This window comes from Micropterus dolomieu, linkage group LG12 (assembly GCF_021292245.1).
Source record: "Micropterus dolomieu isolate WLL.071019.BEF.003 ecotype Adirondacks linkage group LG12, ASM2129224v1, whole genome shotgun sequence".
Lineage (NCBI taxonomy): Eukaryota > Metazoa > Chordata > Actinopteri > Centrarchiformes > Centrarchidae > Micropterus > Micropterus dolomieu.
Window position 1 is genome coordinate 17,875,263 of NC_060161.1, and position 12,647 is coordinate 17,887,909.

A 12,647-nucleotide genomic window follows, 5' to 3' on the forward strand; every position below is an offset into this window, starting at 1 on the left:
GCATGTCATAGTGTACTGTGAGATTGGATTGCATAATCGAGAGTCTTAACTCGCCGCAGCCAGAGGAGAGTTTTTGAAGACCCCCTTTTGTTTGCCATTTTTTGTGTGTGAGATAACAAATGCCACAGAGGTCAGACATCCAACCCTGCTGTTGACTGCTAAACTAGGGAGCATCAAATTGACAGTGATCCTCTTTGCAAACACTTTCAGTAAATTCGTTGCCTGTCAGCCAAAGAAATAGCAGAAAAGTGCAGTTTTCTTGCATTTATGTCATTCAGAATATATAGTTATTCAACTAAAATAGGTTTTGAAAAAGCTTTGGTATTATGAAGTGACATGTCATTGAATCCCACATGACATTTTGCCATAGGTTTATTGTTATCTATCGTATATGTTGCAGATATTTTCACACAGGCAGTCTCATTGTCAGGGCTACAGTATATTTATTATAATATATAAAAAGGAACATTTCTAATCAACATCTTGTTTAGGCCGGGTTGCTGTTTGATGATCTCTCTTTGCTTCTCGTTTTGATATTATGAATAAATGTTACTATAACCATAATACCGGCCATGTACACCTGGGGGCCTGAGCAGGATAATTTTGAGGACCCTGCCTAGCAGTAGATAGAAGGTGAAGTATTCATACAACCAGCTACTGTATGCAATTATAACCCTTATACATTTTATTTGTACCTCTAGCAACATGACGGGCCACAGTTCTTTTACTGCTAATAAAATACACTCTCTGAAACATTCAAAGTAAAACTCTAAAATGGCATTAACTGTGTTTGTCCCATAGACTGTATATAAGGACGTGACTCCAAACCTGTCGTATTAACACAGAAAAAAAGTGATAATATTTCATCACAGTCTGAAGAACTACCAATGTAAAGAGCAAAACACCTTCAGTACAACACATATGTAAGATTCAAAAGGTTCAGATCGGCAGTATATTAAAATCAAGGACCCCTAAAAACCAAGTTGGTCTTTACTTGGTCAGACAGATTTGATGGCCTCTGAGCAGGATCAGTTGGTGGAGGTGGAGAAGAGATCTCCGAAACAGAAGAAGTTGGTTGGCATTCATCAAAGGTTACCATTGGAGCTGTGGGTTGAAATTAGTTGTAATTAGTCATGGTTATTTTAATTTTGAATCCATTAGTATAAAACATTAATCATGATCATTATAACTAAATCATACATAAGGTCAATTTGTTGTAAAGAAAAAAACATATTATGAATTTACATGCAATACAGTCATAGGTAGTATTAGTAGTAAAAGAAGATAAATCACACAAGGACAGTGCATATTAGTAAGTCTGTAAATTAAAACCCTTTTTTTAGCTGGAGTGCAAGTAGTTATTATTGTACAGGCGGCACACATAACTATTCAAAATTTTCACTTACCAGCGCTTTCATCATCTCTGGTTGTGTCAGCATCATGACCAAAATACTTCATTATTGCTCCTGAGGAGGAACTGTAAGTGAATATAAATCAAAGGGGTAAATACCTAAGCAGCTTCAGATTAGTATGTGTTTAATTTGACTAATCTGAGACATGTAGAAGATTACATTACTTTTCACTGTGAAAAGCCCTTACAGACAGCCGGGATGTGGCGACAGAGCATGCTTACAGTCTACACCAGCATCTGGCTACTTTACAACTTTTTAGAAGTGACTAAAACAGATGTGTTTTGTCACTAAAAGTTCACCATCTGGTAAATCTAACATTACTTACAACATTGTGCTTGTTGTTTCTTCTAATTTCATCAACCTTCTTCTAATTTTCACTCCCGATTCACGAAGCGTTCACTCACCCTAGTCGCCCTATAATAAAAGACTGTTTGTAGTTAGCAACACATTAGCAGCAACAAGTGCCAGTTCTATGTAAATACGTGACTTAGGGTTTCCAGTTAGACGATCAGTCAATTCAGCAAACAACGCATGAGCTTGGGGGCCCCCTAAGCAGCCGCTTGTTGGCTTATAGGAAGGGCCGGCTCTGGCTGTAGTTATGAGTACTGTTGAACGTTGCCTCACTTCATATCTTAAGTAAGGATGCAGCATTGAATGAGGGGCTTTAGTGTTATGGTGATGGCTTTGCAAATGACAAAAATAAAGTGCAAATGTTTTTGCATTATTCTTTTGGGGAACATTTTAGACATAGGCTAATTTGGCACAGCAGCTAGCATCAGAGGAGCCTTACTACCTAAACCTCCCTGTTGTGTAAATTAGCACACATGCTCGGTGGCGCTAAAGCCTTCAATGTAGTACTATCAAAATACACAAAGCTTAACAGCTGCTGTCAAAGCTTTGTGACCGCTGTGAAGGAGTCAACACACTTAAGCCTGCTGTCACTGCTGCAAGATTTTTCTGTAAATATTTCTGAGTGCTAAACAAAGCAGCATGTCACATTTTTAATCCCTGTTCCCTGCCTTCAGTTTTAATCGGAGAGATCCTGCACTCTTGAGCCACATAGCAATGAGGGAAAAACGTGTGATCTGCTTTGGAGACTTTTGTTCTGCTGCCACTGAACTTACATCAGAGAGCGTTGATACCTCCGAGACAAGGCACAAAACATATAAATGTCCAATTATAGTTGTTTCAAAGAGAGATACATTTAAAAAATTAATAACGGGGGCATTACATAATTGACAACGGTTGGTTATGTAAGCAGCCCAAATACAAAGAACAGGGTATTGTCTGTTTCTGAAATGGCATAGGGTGTGCCTGTGTGTCTGTATTTGTGTCACTGTGACTGCCTGCGTATGTTGCCACGTGCACAGTACATTTAACCATATATATATATATATATATATATATATATATATATATATATATATATATATATATATATATATATATATATATATATATATATATGTGTGTGTGTTTAGTGTAAGTTCATGAACACTTCTCTGAAAAGAACATGATGTAGAATGAGGACAAGTCCCTGTTGAAAGCAGTAAACAGTCTCTTTTAAAAACTCCAAGTTGCTCCAGTATCAAGGTGCATTCAGTCTGCCGCCCTCCCAGAAGCTGTTGACCTGCTCTGTTCTGTTTTCTCCTTGCTTCAATTCAGCATGAAGGTTGCTCTGTCTGATCTATGAATGGCTGAGGCTCTGTACAGTATTTCCCTCAGAACCAGAATACAAAAATAGAGGATCCCAAGGCTCAATGAATTATCACCTCTACATGCCAGTTTTGTGTCTCGCACACAGATTTGCATACCAGCCTCCACTGAGCTGTCTTTATTCGTCTTCTTCAAGTCTGATATTGTCAGTCAAAATTTTAAACTTAAGTTTCTCTTATTTATCCACATCCATCAGCATGGTTTCCTTACACAAGGGACAAAGAGGAATTGTTTGCTTTTCAGAAATGGCTGCGATTTATCATAAGATTGCAGACTGCAGTTACTATGAGACCAGGAATGGTCTGCTATTGAGATAAATCGTCAGAACAAAAACATTGAACTCAAATTGCCGTGTATCCTTGGGCAGTATTCTCCATCCAGGCTGTGGGTGTATTCTAGGTTAAGGTTCTAGGTTCGCAAATAATTGAATCAATCAAGAGCAAGAACTCTTCAGAATTTCCAAACTCACACCCGATGAATTTTGAAGAATTTATAAGAAGAAGAGGACAGATGGTGGATAGTTAGGTTTTAGGATTTGATGTGAGTTCATGCCCCTACTTGCTATTCAGAACCTCCCATACTAATGCCACTCTACTTCTTAACTACAGTCCTACCCAGGGGACAGGTTCCACGCAAGTTGTTCCTAACCAAAGCAATGAGTCCTCACAATGAGAAAAAGTATGGGGGACCTAAGGGTGCATCGTACGCTTCATGGTAGCAGCAAATACTTACATTGCCTATTGCTGCAGAGATTAAAAAAAATAATCAGAATCTGTAACTTTCTCTTAACAGATAAAAGACTAAATCTTTAATTAACCTTGTTGCTTTGTTAGCGGTATCTTGTGGGTTAACAAGAAATCTACAAAGGAAATGACAAATGTATGCGCTATGAGAAGCCCTAATTAGCAGTAGGAATCCCAGTTGTTACATGTTTTCATTTACTGTCTGAGGACTGAAATTCTTTTTCCTTTTGCACTTTTTGATCATTCCGAGCTCTGAATGCAATTCATCTGGAGTGGGTTTTTTCCCGGTAGTCTGCATTTCTTGGTTTGTATTCCAATCCTCTTTTAGTTCCCACTTCTTTCATTATTATTTGGCTCAGTTTCCTTTGAGGTGTGTGTGTGTGTGTGTGTGTGAGAGAGTGAGAGAGTGTGAGTGTGGGAGGGGGGGGGGTATTAATAATGTTGTAGGGACATAAATCTGTTCACACTGTGGGGACTGTGGGGACTTGCCTTCCCTATGGGGACAAAATGCAAGTCCCATTCAGTTTTAGGGTGAAGACTTGGTTTAAAGTTAGGTTTAGTTAGGGTTAGGGTTAGGCAAGTAGTGGTCATGGTTATGGTTGGGGTAATTCTCCAGGGAATGAAAGTAAGTCAATGTAATGTCCCTGAAAATGGTGGAAGCACGACTGTATGTGTGTGTGTGTACAACTTTCTTTAACTTAATCATTTTTAAGGAGCCCTTAATTCCCACAGAAACCTGCATTTAACTTATGAGCAAATTTGCTTTGACCAAGTTAAAAAAATAAATAAAAAAAACTTTACAGACAGCTCAGGTCTAGCCCAAATCCATCCAGTGACAGTACTTAAGCTCCTGTCTACCTAGAAAGGTAAGAAAGCAGCTTGATCCTTGACTAAGGATTACAGAATGGATGAAAGGGGGGAAAAAGACGGATGGATCGTGCTCTACTTATTTGGGTAGAGTCTCCTTGAATTGCTTGAATGTTCTCTGTAGTGAGATACAACTGCTAATCAACGACCCACATCAGAAGACTCTGCTTTTGAGGATAATTCTTATTTATTTCAACTTGAATATAATTTTGAAAGGTTTGGTCATGATTCCTATCTGTAATAATAACTTTGCACTCATTTAGTTAATTGCTTGGATCTTGGTAAACGGCAACATTGCTGAAAAGAAGTCAGATGTGGCGGTCAGACAATCAAACAGGATGTCACAGGTAAAATCTCCAGGTTAGCCAAACTAATTGGGAAGAGAAACCGAAAGCAAATGGGAAAATTATTACCAACATCCATTACAGTGTACAGGCCGACTTCCTGCTTCAGCTTTGGCCTAATGTACCTGCCATAGCAGTGCAACCAGTCTTCTGTCAGCACAATAAGTTGGCTTCCATTCAGTTTTACCTCCAAATAACATGGTTCAGATAATCTGATTAAATTGTTGAGTTGTTTACAACCTTTCTGAAAGTGTGAACGATCGCATTTCTTGCCTCATCAGACGTTCTCGTAGCAATATCGCCACGCTCCCTGATTACTTTGGTGACTCCGGTGTTATCATAGCTGAAATAAACGATGGCCAAACCTACATAAATAAGAGCTATGTTGCAATAAGCAGGAGTTATCCTTTAAGTGAGAGCTGAACTGAAATCCACTCAGGTACGTAGATGCCATCAGACTGTCACTTCCAAAAGTGTAAAAACATTTACAGACATGACAACATGACTTTTTTTATAGACAAGCTACAAACATTATTTTTTATATTCCTTACATATCAAACTTTTTGTCCCAACTTGCTATAGTATTCAAATGTGCTTAAACCTGCTCTGTGCACCCTCACATCACCAACATTTAGCCAAGACTAAATTAGAGCAGCAACTAACAGTTGTAATTATCAACTACTGCCATGAATTGAATTGTTAAGTCTGTAAAATGTCAGAAAATAGAGACATGAGGTAACATCAGTGCCATATTTCTACTGTTAACCTAGCAATCATTGCGATGATAATTTACCAGAGTTGTAAAGTCCTGTGAGTTTTATAAACCCTTGTGCAGTGCTTTGGCATCCGATAAGCCTTTAAACGCATTAAACTGTTACTTGAACTACACTTCCTGGATCGTGTTTTATTGTGGTTATTCGGTCTGAATCCCGGCTTAAACACTTATACGAAGATGGTACCAGATTCGTTATGGTTCACTGATGAAGGGCTGTTTTTCTGAAACACATAAAACTGATATAAAAACAGATGTAAAGTTAACTACAGACGCCTGCGCTGCAGCACCTTTTTGTTTTGTAGTGCTGCTGTTTGATTTGTTTCACTGTAACACCACCCAGTCGCATGAAAAAAGCACACCTGTCCTGAATCTCAAAGTGTCATGGCTTGTTGTTGTTACTCGTGTTTTGTTCATGCTGTGCCAGCATATTCAACAATGCAGCATCTATTCATGTTACTGCCTGTTTTTTATGCAGGAGTCACCACCGTCTGTTTTTGCTATGGCTCCCTTGTAGTTGGTCTTTGTCTTGATATATTGGTTGTCTCCACTGCTGAATTGTAAGTGGGCTTGCCTTTCATTGTCCTTCATTCTGCCACAACTCCACTGTAAGCCATTTATGCCATCTGCTTGCAGAAATTAGACATTCTCATTGAGATGTTCCAGCGTTTCAAACTGTGTTTTTCCCCCAAACACAATCAGACCCACAGAAATGACTGGGCCCCTGAAAAGGTCCCGAAAATGGGCCCTTCGCAAATCTGCTTTACTCATGTCAACAAATGCTGTGCTCTCTCTCTATCTCCTACATAAACACATACATGACCTGCCGCATGCGGTGCATTTTTGATGTTCCGACGTTGTGTACAACAAACATTACTCATACTATTTTCAGGAGAGGGGGTTTTCATTATGAAACAGGCTATATTTTACTAAAGTAACATTTTAAAAAATTTCATTATTTTTTTTTTTTTTTTAAGTAATGGTGAGTGTTTTTGGTTCGAAATTAAATTTGATTATCTTTGCTTATATTTAGAATGAACATCATTAGTGCTGGACTGCATGGGCCCCAGAATGGTTTCCCCTTTTTCCCCCCTTATGTGCGGCTCTGATCAGACCTTCCCTAGTGCACACCTCAGCAAATCCCTGCTGGTTCTCTGAGACATCCCAGAGACCCCTTCCTCCTCCAGAGACTGACTGTGATTTCAATTATGAGGAAATATGTACAGGAGATGGCCAACTGTCACAGGTCCCATGGAAATTTCATTTTAATTAATCTTGGGCAGATATTGGCAGCACGGGCATCCCGACAATCATCACGGCTCCCTGAAGTAGATCCAATTTTCTGTCTCAATAGGCATTAAATTAGCAAGAACATTTCCACCTTTGTCACCCCGGCACGCATAACAAATGAAATACATTTGGCTACATGACATAATGGTGTGCTAATAAATGACTTGCCAATGCAGCAAGGTACAGGGACACGTTGGCATTTGCGGGCACCTCATTACATCTGGGAGTGTGCAGAAAAAAAAAAAAAAAAAGAAGTGCGCAGGAAGGCAGAATTGGGACGTTGTGTGAGGACCCAGACATTTTTGCTTTCCGTGTGAATTTTGTTGAGCTGATTCAGGGATCATTTCCTGGATAGTTTTGAGAATACTGATCTACATCACACCTTGAGAGAGCATTTTCACAAATGTAACAAGCGCTGTGTTTTCATGAAAAATTGCCCCACACATATCACACACATTGTGATATCATTAACGCTGAGAAGCTTTGCATTTCTTTTGTGTTTGGGGGTTGGATTGTTATCAAACTGCAGACATGTTGCAGCAACAGATCAATGCAGGTCTATATTTAGAAGCTCTGCCGAATTAATTTCCTTTAGAGGAAGTCTAGCACAGCCCTATAAGAGGAAGCGTATTCACTGTGGGCACAGATTAACAGGTTGCCAATACATTCTGGTTAAGTTTGTGAAAAGTTGGAATCAGTCTAAAAACCTTTATCACCCCACATGTGTCACGGCACAAAGGGGATATGACATTTTTATGGAGATGTACAGACCCCAACTATGACTTTAATAAGTGAGATCATGACTTTAATAAGTAGAAAAGGAGTGAGGAGCTCATTTCAGATTCATTATATTGTTCGTGCATGCCTCGCTGACAGGAGATGTGCTTCCAACGCTGTAAGACTCATCCCACATCAATGCCTGACTCTCATCCGCCCACAGAGTGAGGTGAATTGCTCTATACTCTACACATACAGCACCTACTGCAAATTACATGAACGATCTCTTTTGCCAAAGCTGTAAAGTCTGAAATGTTCTTTCAAAGAACATTGTCCACATTGTGTTGCACATAGTGACTGCCATCTGTCCAAAAGAGTCACAGTAGAATCCAGATCTGGGAATATTCAAAGCCTTGTCCAAGCCTTTCATCTTCTGTCTCTTTCTTCCAATCCCTTTGTTCATGAGCTTTAGTTAGCTGCTTTGGGAGGCAACATGTAAGGGGACACCTAATGAGGGTATCAGCAGGACTGGCATTTGAAGGAAAGGAGGAACAAGGTGATGACAGTATGTTGTGCAACTCAATACAGGAGTTGAGAAAAATATTGGGTGTTTGACAAAAGGAAGTCTGAGTCAAACTGAGGTTGGGCAATATCTAAGCAATAATATCTGACAAGTTGTATGTTATTATAACTGAACAGACAACTTTTCTTCACGTCAGATTGTTTGCCTATGCGGAATCAATCGCAGCCTTCTAGCTTCACCGCAGCTAATGTTGCTTCAAATCTCTCTGTGCTCCTCCCTGCATTAGTTGATTTGGACTGAAATAAATCTGCATGATTCTAAATAAATAGCAGTTTATCTTTTTGTTGTTTTGTTGTTGGTGGTGGAGGTTGCACAAGTAACCCTATATAGCTCCAAGCTCTTTAGCATAGCCCGTCCTTGCCCACTACAGTTTAGTACCATATTAATTTAGCACTGCAAACAAACACCAGTGAGAATCAAGAATTTTCAGTGGTCATTATAAAAGATGAAGTTTACTGACTAGAATATAGAAATTTGTCAACCATCAGAGATTTTGCTACCATTTATACCAATATCCAGTTTCTATTCCTTTAATGTCTCCGGTTGTTTAATACCATTGTAGACACAAGAACAAAAACATGTATTTCATCTCTACACACTTGCTCTACAGAATTAGTTTGTGACCGGACCGAGACCACTTCCTGTAAGGGAGTTTTCAAACCTATGTTGTTTAAACCAATTGAATCAAACTCTGGTTCATTTTCCCCCTTTGTACAATTCGTTTGGGCAGATCTGAAGACAGCAATTGTACTTGGGTGCGGACTGAAACAACCACATCGAGACCGTTTAGAGGAAGTGATCTTGGTCCAGTCACAAACTGCAGTGTTTCATTTGTGCTACAATCTGACCCACTACAAGGTGTAGCCTACTCAACTAAAAAAGTAAAACATTGCTCCCATAGCCAGGTGCATTCTGGGATGAGAATGAGCCAGATCAATAGTTGCTAGTAGCTAGCCGGAGAATGAATCATGGTCTGGTCATGGAAAATTAAACTGCTGTTTATTCATCAAATTTGAATCCACACTCCGATTGATGGTGCCTCATTTGATCACAGATAGTCACAAAATCCCTAACCTTTTCCTTCCCCGGCTTAGGTTCACTGAAGTGTGTTTGTGTTTCTCCAGTAATGATGAGCAGGCTCCATCTTAACCTCCCTCCCTGTCATCGTCTACTTCTGTGCAGTATTTTAATTGGCCGAGGCTGACACAACCTTCCAGCCCAGCTGTTTCCCTGTTACATCCCGGAGCAAGACTAGTGTTCCTCACTAATTACCGCTGCTGTCTGGGATGATCTGTGACACAGCCGGCTCCCGCTGAATTACCCTCACCTCTCCCATTTACAGTACCTGTCAATATCCTCCCTCATTTTCATACATCAGTGGGAAAAGAAAAATCTGTGAAGTAGAGCAAAGGATTGACCTAAAAATGATGCCCTTTGAAAAGGCTCCCACAAGACTAATGACTGTTAAAAAGCAATCAAGTGGTACCAGCAGTCTGGGCGGTAGATCTCCGTATTTTATTGCTAACGCCCAGTCACAGCACCTCTGCTGTTTAAATTATTGCTATGTAAATCACCTGAAGTGCTTTGGTATTGGAAAGCAGCAGATTTAAGATGCTGGTGCGTGTGCTAAGTAGACAGTATCCCTATATTCGCGGAGGCCTTCATTTGAGGGACTAACTCCTGCCATTCATCAGCGTGTCAGTCTACCTCGAGCTGGCACTACATTCTGAGTTCACTGGCGGAACAAATGAAGTTCTCTCTGACTCACATATAAAAATGCTTATTCTGTATTTCTGCAAAACTGATGTGAAGTATAGTGCCTAAAAGTTCTGAACTAGCCTGTAGTGGAAGCACTTTTACCTTACCTCTGCCTCTTAATTTCTTTCACATATTTGTCTTGAACCAAAACCCTTTGCACACTTCCAGTATTCTGATGTGAAAGCGTAGATGCTTGCAATTTGAACTATATTAAACTATAACTTTTTTTCACTTGAATCATATTCTCAGTAAACTTGGGATTGGTATGTTTTTTAAAGATTGATGAGTTATGAAAACTCTTGAAAGTCTCTTGAGTTTTCATGTAGGAGTCAAATTCTTTAAGATAAAGGTTGTTTATAGCTAAAATATTGGCTTGTTTTTAAAAAAACGTTGCGTCTCTAATACATAGTATGTGTACATTGGGTGGATCCGCACCCAGAACTGCTGTAAACACAGATTGGATGCTTACCTTAGTACAAAACTTAACATGAGACATCACTGCCCTCTGCTGGTATTTAGACAGTATCACACCAACAGTGTAGAGGTCCATTTTAGGCAAAGTTAAAGGCTGCTTTTTCAGTTTTACTCAGTGTTTATTCAATACTTGTTTACAATTTGTATAAATTGTATTTTGTGACATCTAAAACTACTGTTACCTCTGCTACGGCGGATAACTCATTTGTCGTGGAATTCAAGCTTGTGACTGTTAATATGCTTATCACAGAAGAAACGTCCATTGTAAGAATTAATTGTTTTATTGTTGAAAAGTCTCTGTTGTCTTTCCCAGAACATAGGCTTGTACATTTTGCAATAGAATTGCGTTCCCTCATTCCCCGGCTTATTTGTATTCCTGCACCAGATATGGTGTGAAACTTAATGGAGTTTTTATTTTTCCCCCCATTCAAGGATCCAAATTGATTTCCCCCCAGCACAAATGTATCGGTCATAACCACCAAATGTATATGAGAAATGTTGCCACTATGAGGTAACAGACCTCTAGTGCCTTCATATCGCACATTGTTGGTTTTTGCATTAGTTTTCAGATTTCACACTCTCTCTTTCTCACCACCCCCCAGAGGTTTGGTCATGAGTTTGCTTCATTCCGTCAGCAGACAGTCCCACAGGATAGACCTTCATTCACTCCCAGCTCAATTAGGAAGTGAACTTTCTGTAAAACTTATTCTGTATTTTCAGTATGATATGGCATTCACAAGCTGTTCTCAATGAAGTAATTACATTAGATGATTTGGAACAGGGTATCTAATAGCGGCCCCATTTGTCTCTGAGATCAAATCTTTGATGGTAGAAATTACTTGAATGTATTTTTGTTTTCTTGTTGTTTTAGTATGTTCTTTGCTCTATGGTTAGCAATAATCCATTTGTCCACCTCTTTAGTCCAGGCTGAACAAGTCCTCTAAATTGAATGACAAAATGTCAACATGTCTCAATAATAGGTGTGTTTCCATCCACAAGTTTTCATGCATGTTTTCAGTTTGTGCTTAAAGAAAGAAAGGAAACGCAGAAAATTCACAATGTAAATGTGTCCAATACTTTACCAAATGCCTGCATAGCTAATGACTTCCCCATCAGCCTTAGATGTACGCTACTTGTACTTTTATCTAATTAGCAAATGTTATCATGCCAGCACACTAAAGTAAAAAAGGTGAACCTAGCAAATATGCTAAACATCATCAGCATTAGCATTGTCATTGTGAGCATGCTGAGACGCTGACATAACCATTTAGCTCGAGTCTGAGGCGCTGCTGTGCCTACAGCATGGCTGTGGACTTTTACTATTGTTATACCACAGATGCCTCAAGCAAGCAGTGACAAGCAGTTGCAGGCACTGTCTTAGAGGAGAAAGAAGGGGAGAAGGGAGACAGAGGCCGACAGATCCTATAGTTCCCTCCTAATGACTCCCACTGTGCCATTTTTACCAAAGGCAAGGATTATCATTAAGCCCGAGTCACATCTTTTCACATGATCCTCTATCCTGCCCAAGGTTCATTCACACACATGCACAGACGTGAGCACACACTGAATAGTAGCAGGGGAGAGTGTGGATGAAAGGGAGGTCGGTCACGGGACGAACAGGAGAGATGTGTAAGCACCAACGGCAGAATAATGAAGTAGCTTTTTAAACAATGAGCCAAATGTCTTATCTTTGTACACAGTTACAGTTTGTGAGCATTTGCGTATTTGCATCTGTGGTAACTGTGAAACCATTAGATTATTCGTGCCATGACCCCTGACCTTCTAATTACTGCTGTGTTTATACTGTTAATCCGTCTAATCTAACACGCATACATTTAAAGATGACTTACAAAATTAGCTGTTCCAGACTAACATGGCAACAAAGGAACTTTTGTTTGGATCACAACTACCTGTCTTGCAGCCTCACTGCTTGTCATTGAAATCATAATAAGTTTGTGTTAGCTCTACATC

At 39.6% G+C, this 12,647-nt stretch overlaps 1 long non-coding RNA gene across 3 annotated transcripts in view; it reads right to left on the minus strand.

Moving 5' to 3' along the window:
- Positions 1-470: 470 nt before the first annotated feature.
- Positions 471-12,647, minus strand: part of LOC123981012 — a 31,387-nt gene continuing 19,210 nt past the window's right edge. For 2 of the 3 annotated variants that reach the window (XR_006827645.1, XR_006827647.1), the window contains exons 2-3: positions 1,407-1,477; positions 471-1,104 (exon numbers count right to left, since the gene is read on the minus strand). This is a non-coding gene — a long non-coding RNA (uncharacterized LOC123981012). Of the gene's footprint in view, positions 1,105-1,406; positions 1,478-1,737; positions 1,800-12,647 lie in introns of those variants that run through there. The other variant, XR_006827646.1, reaches the window with a different exon arrangement.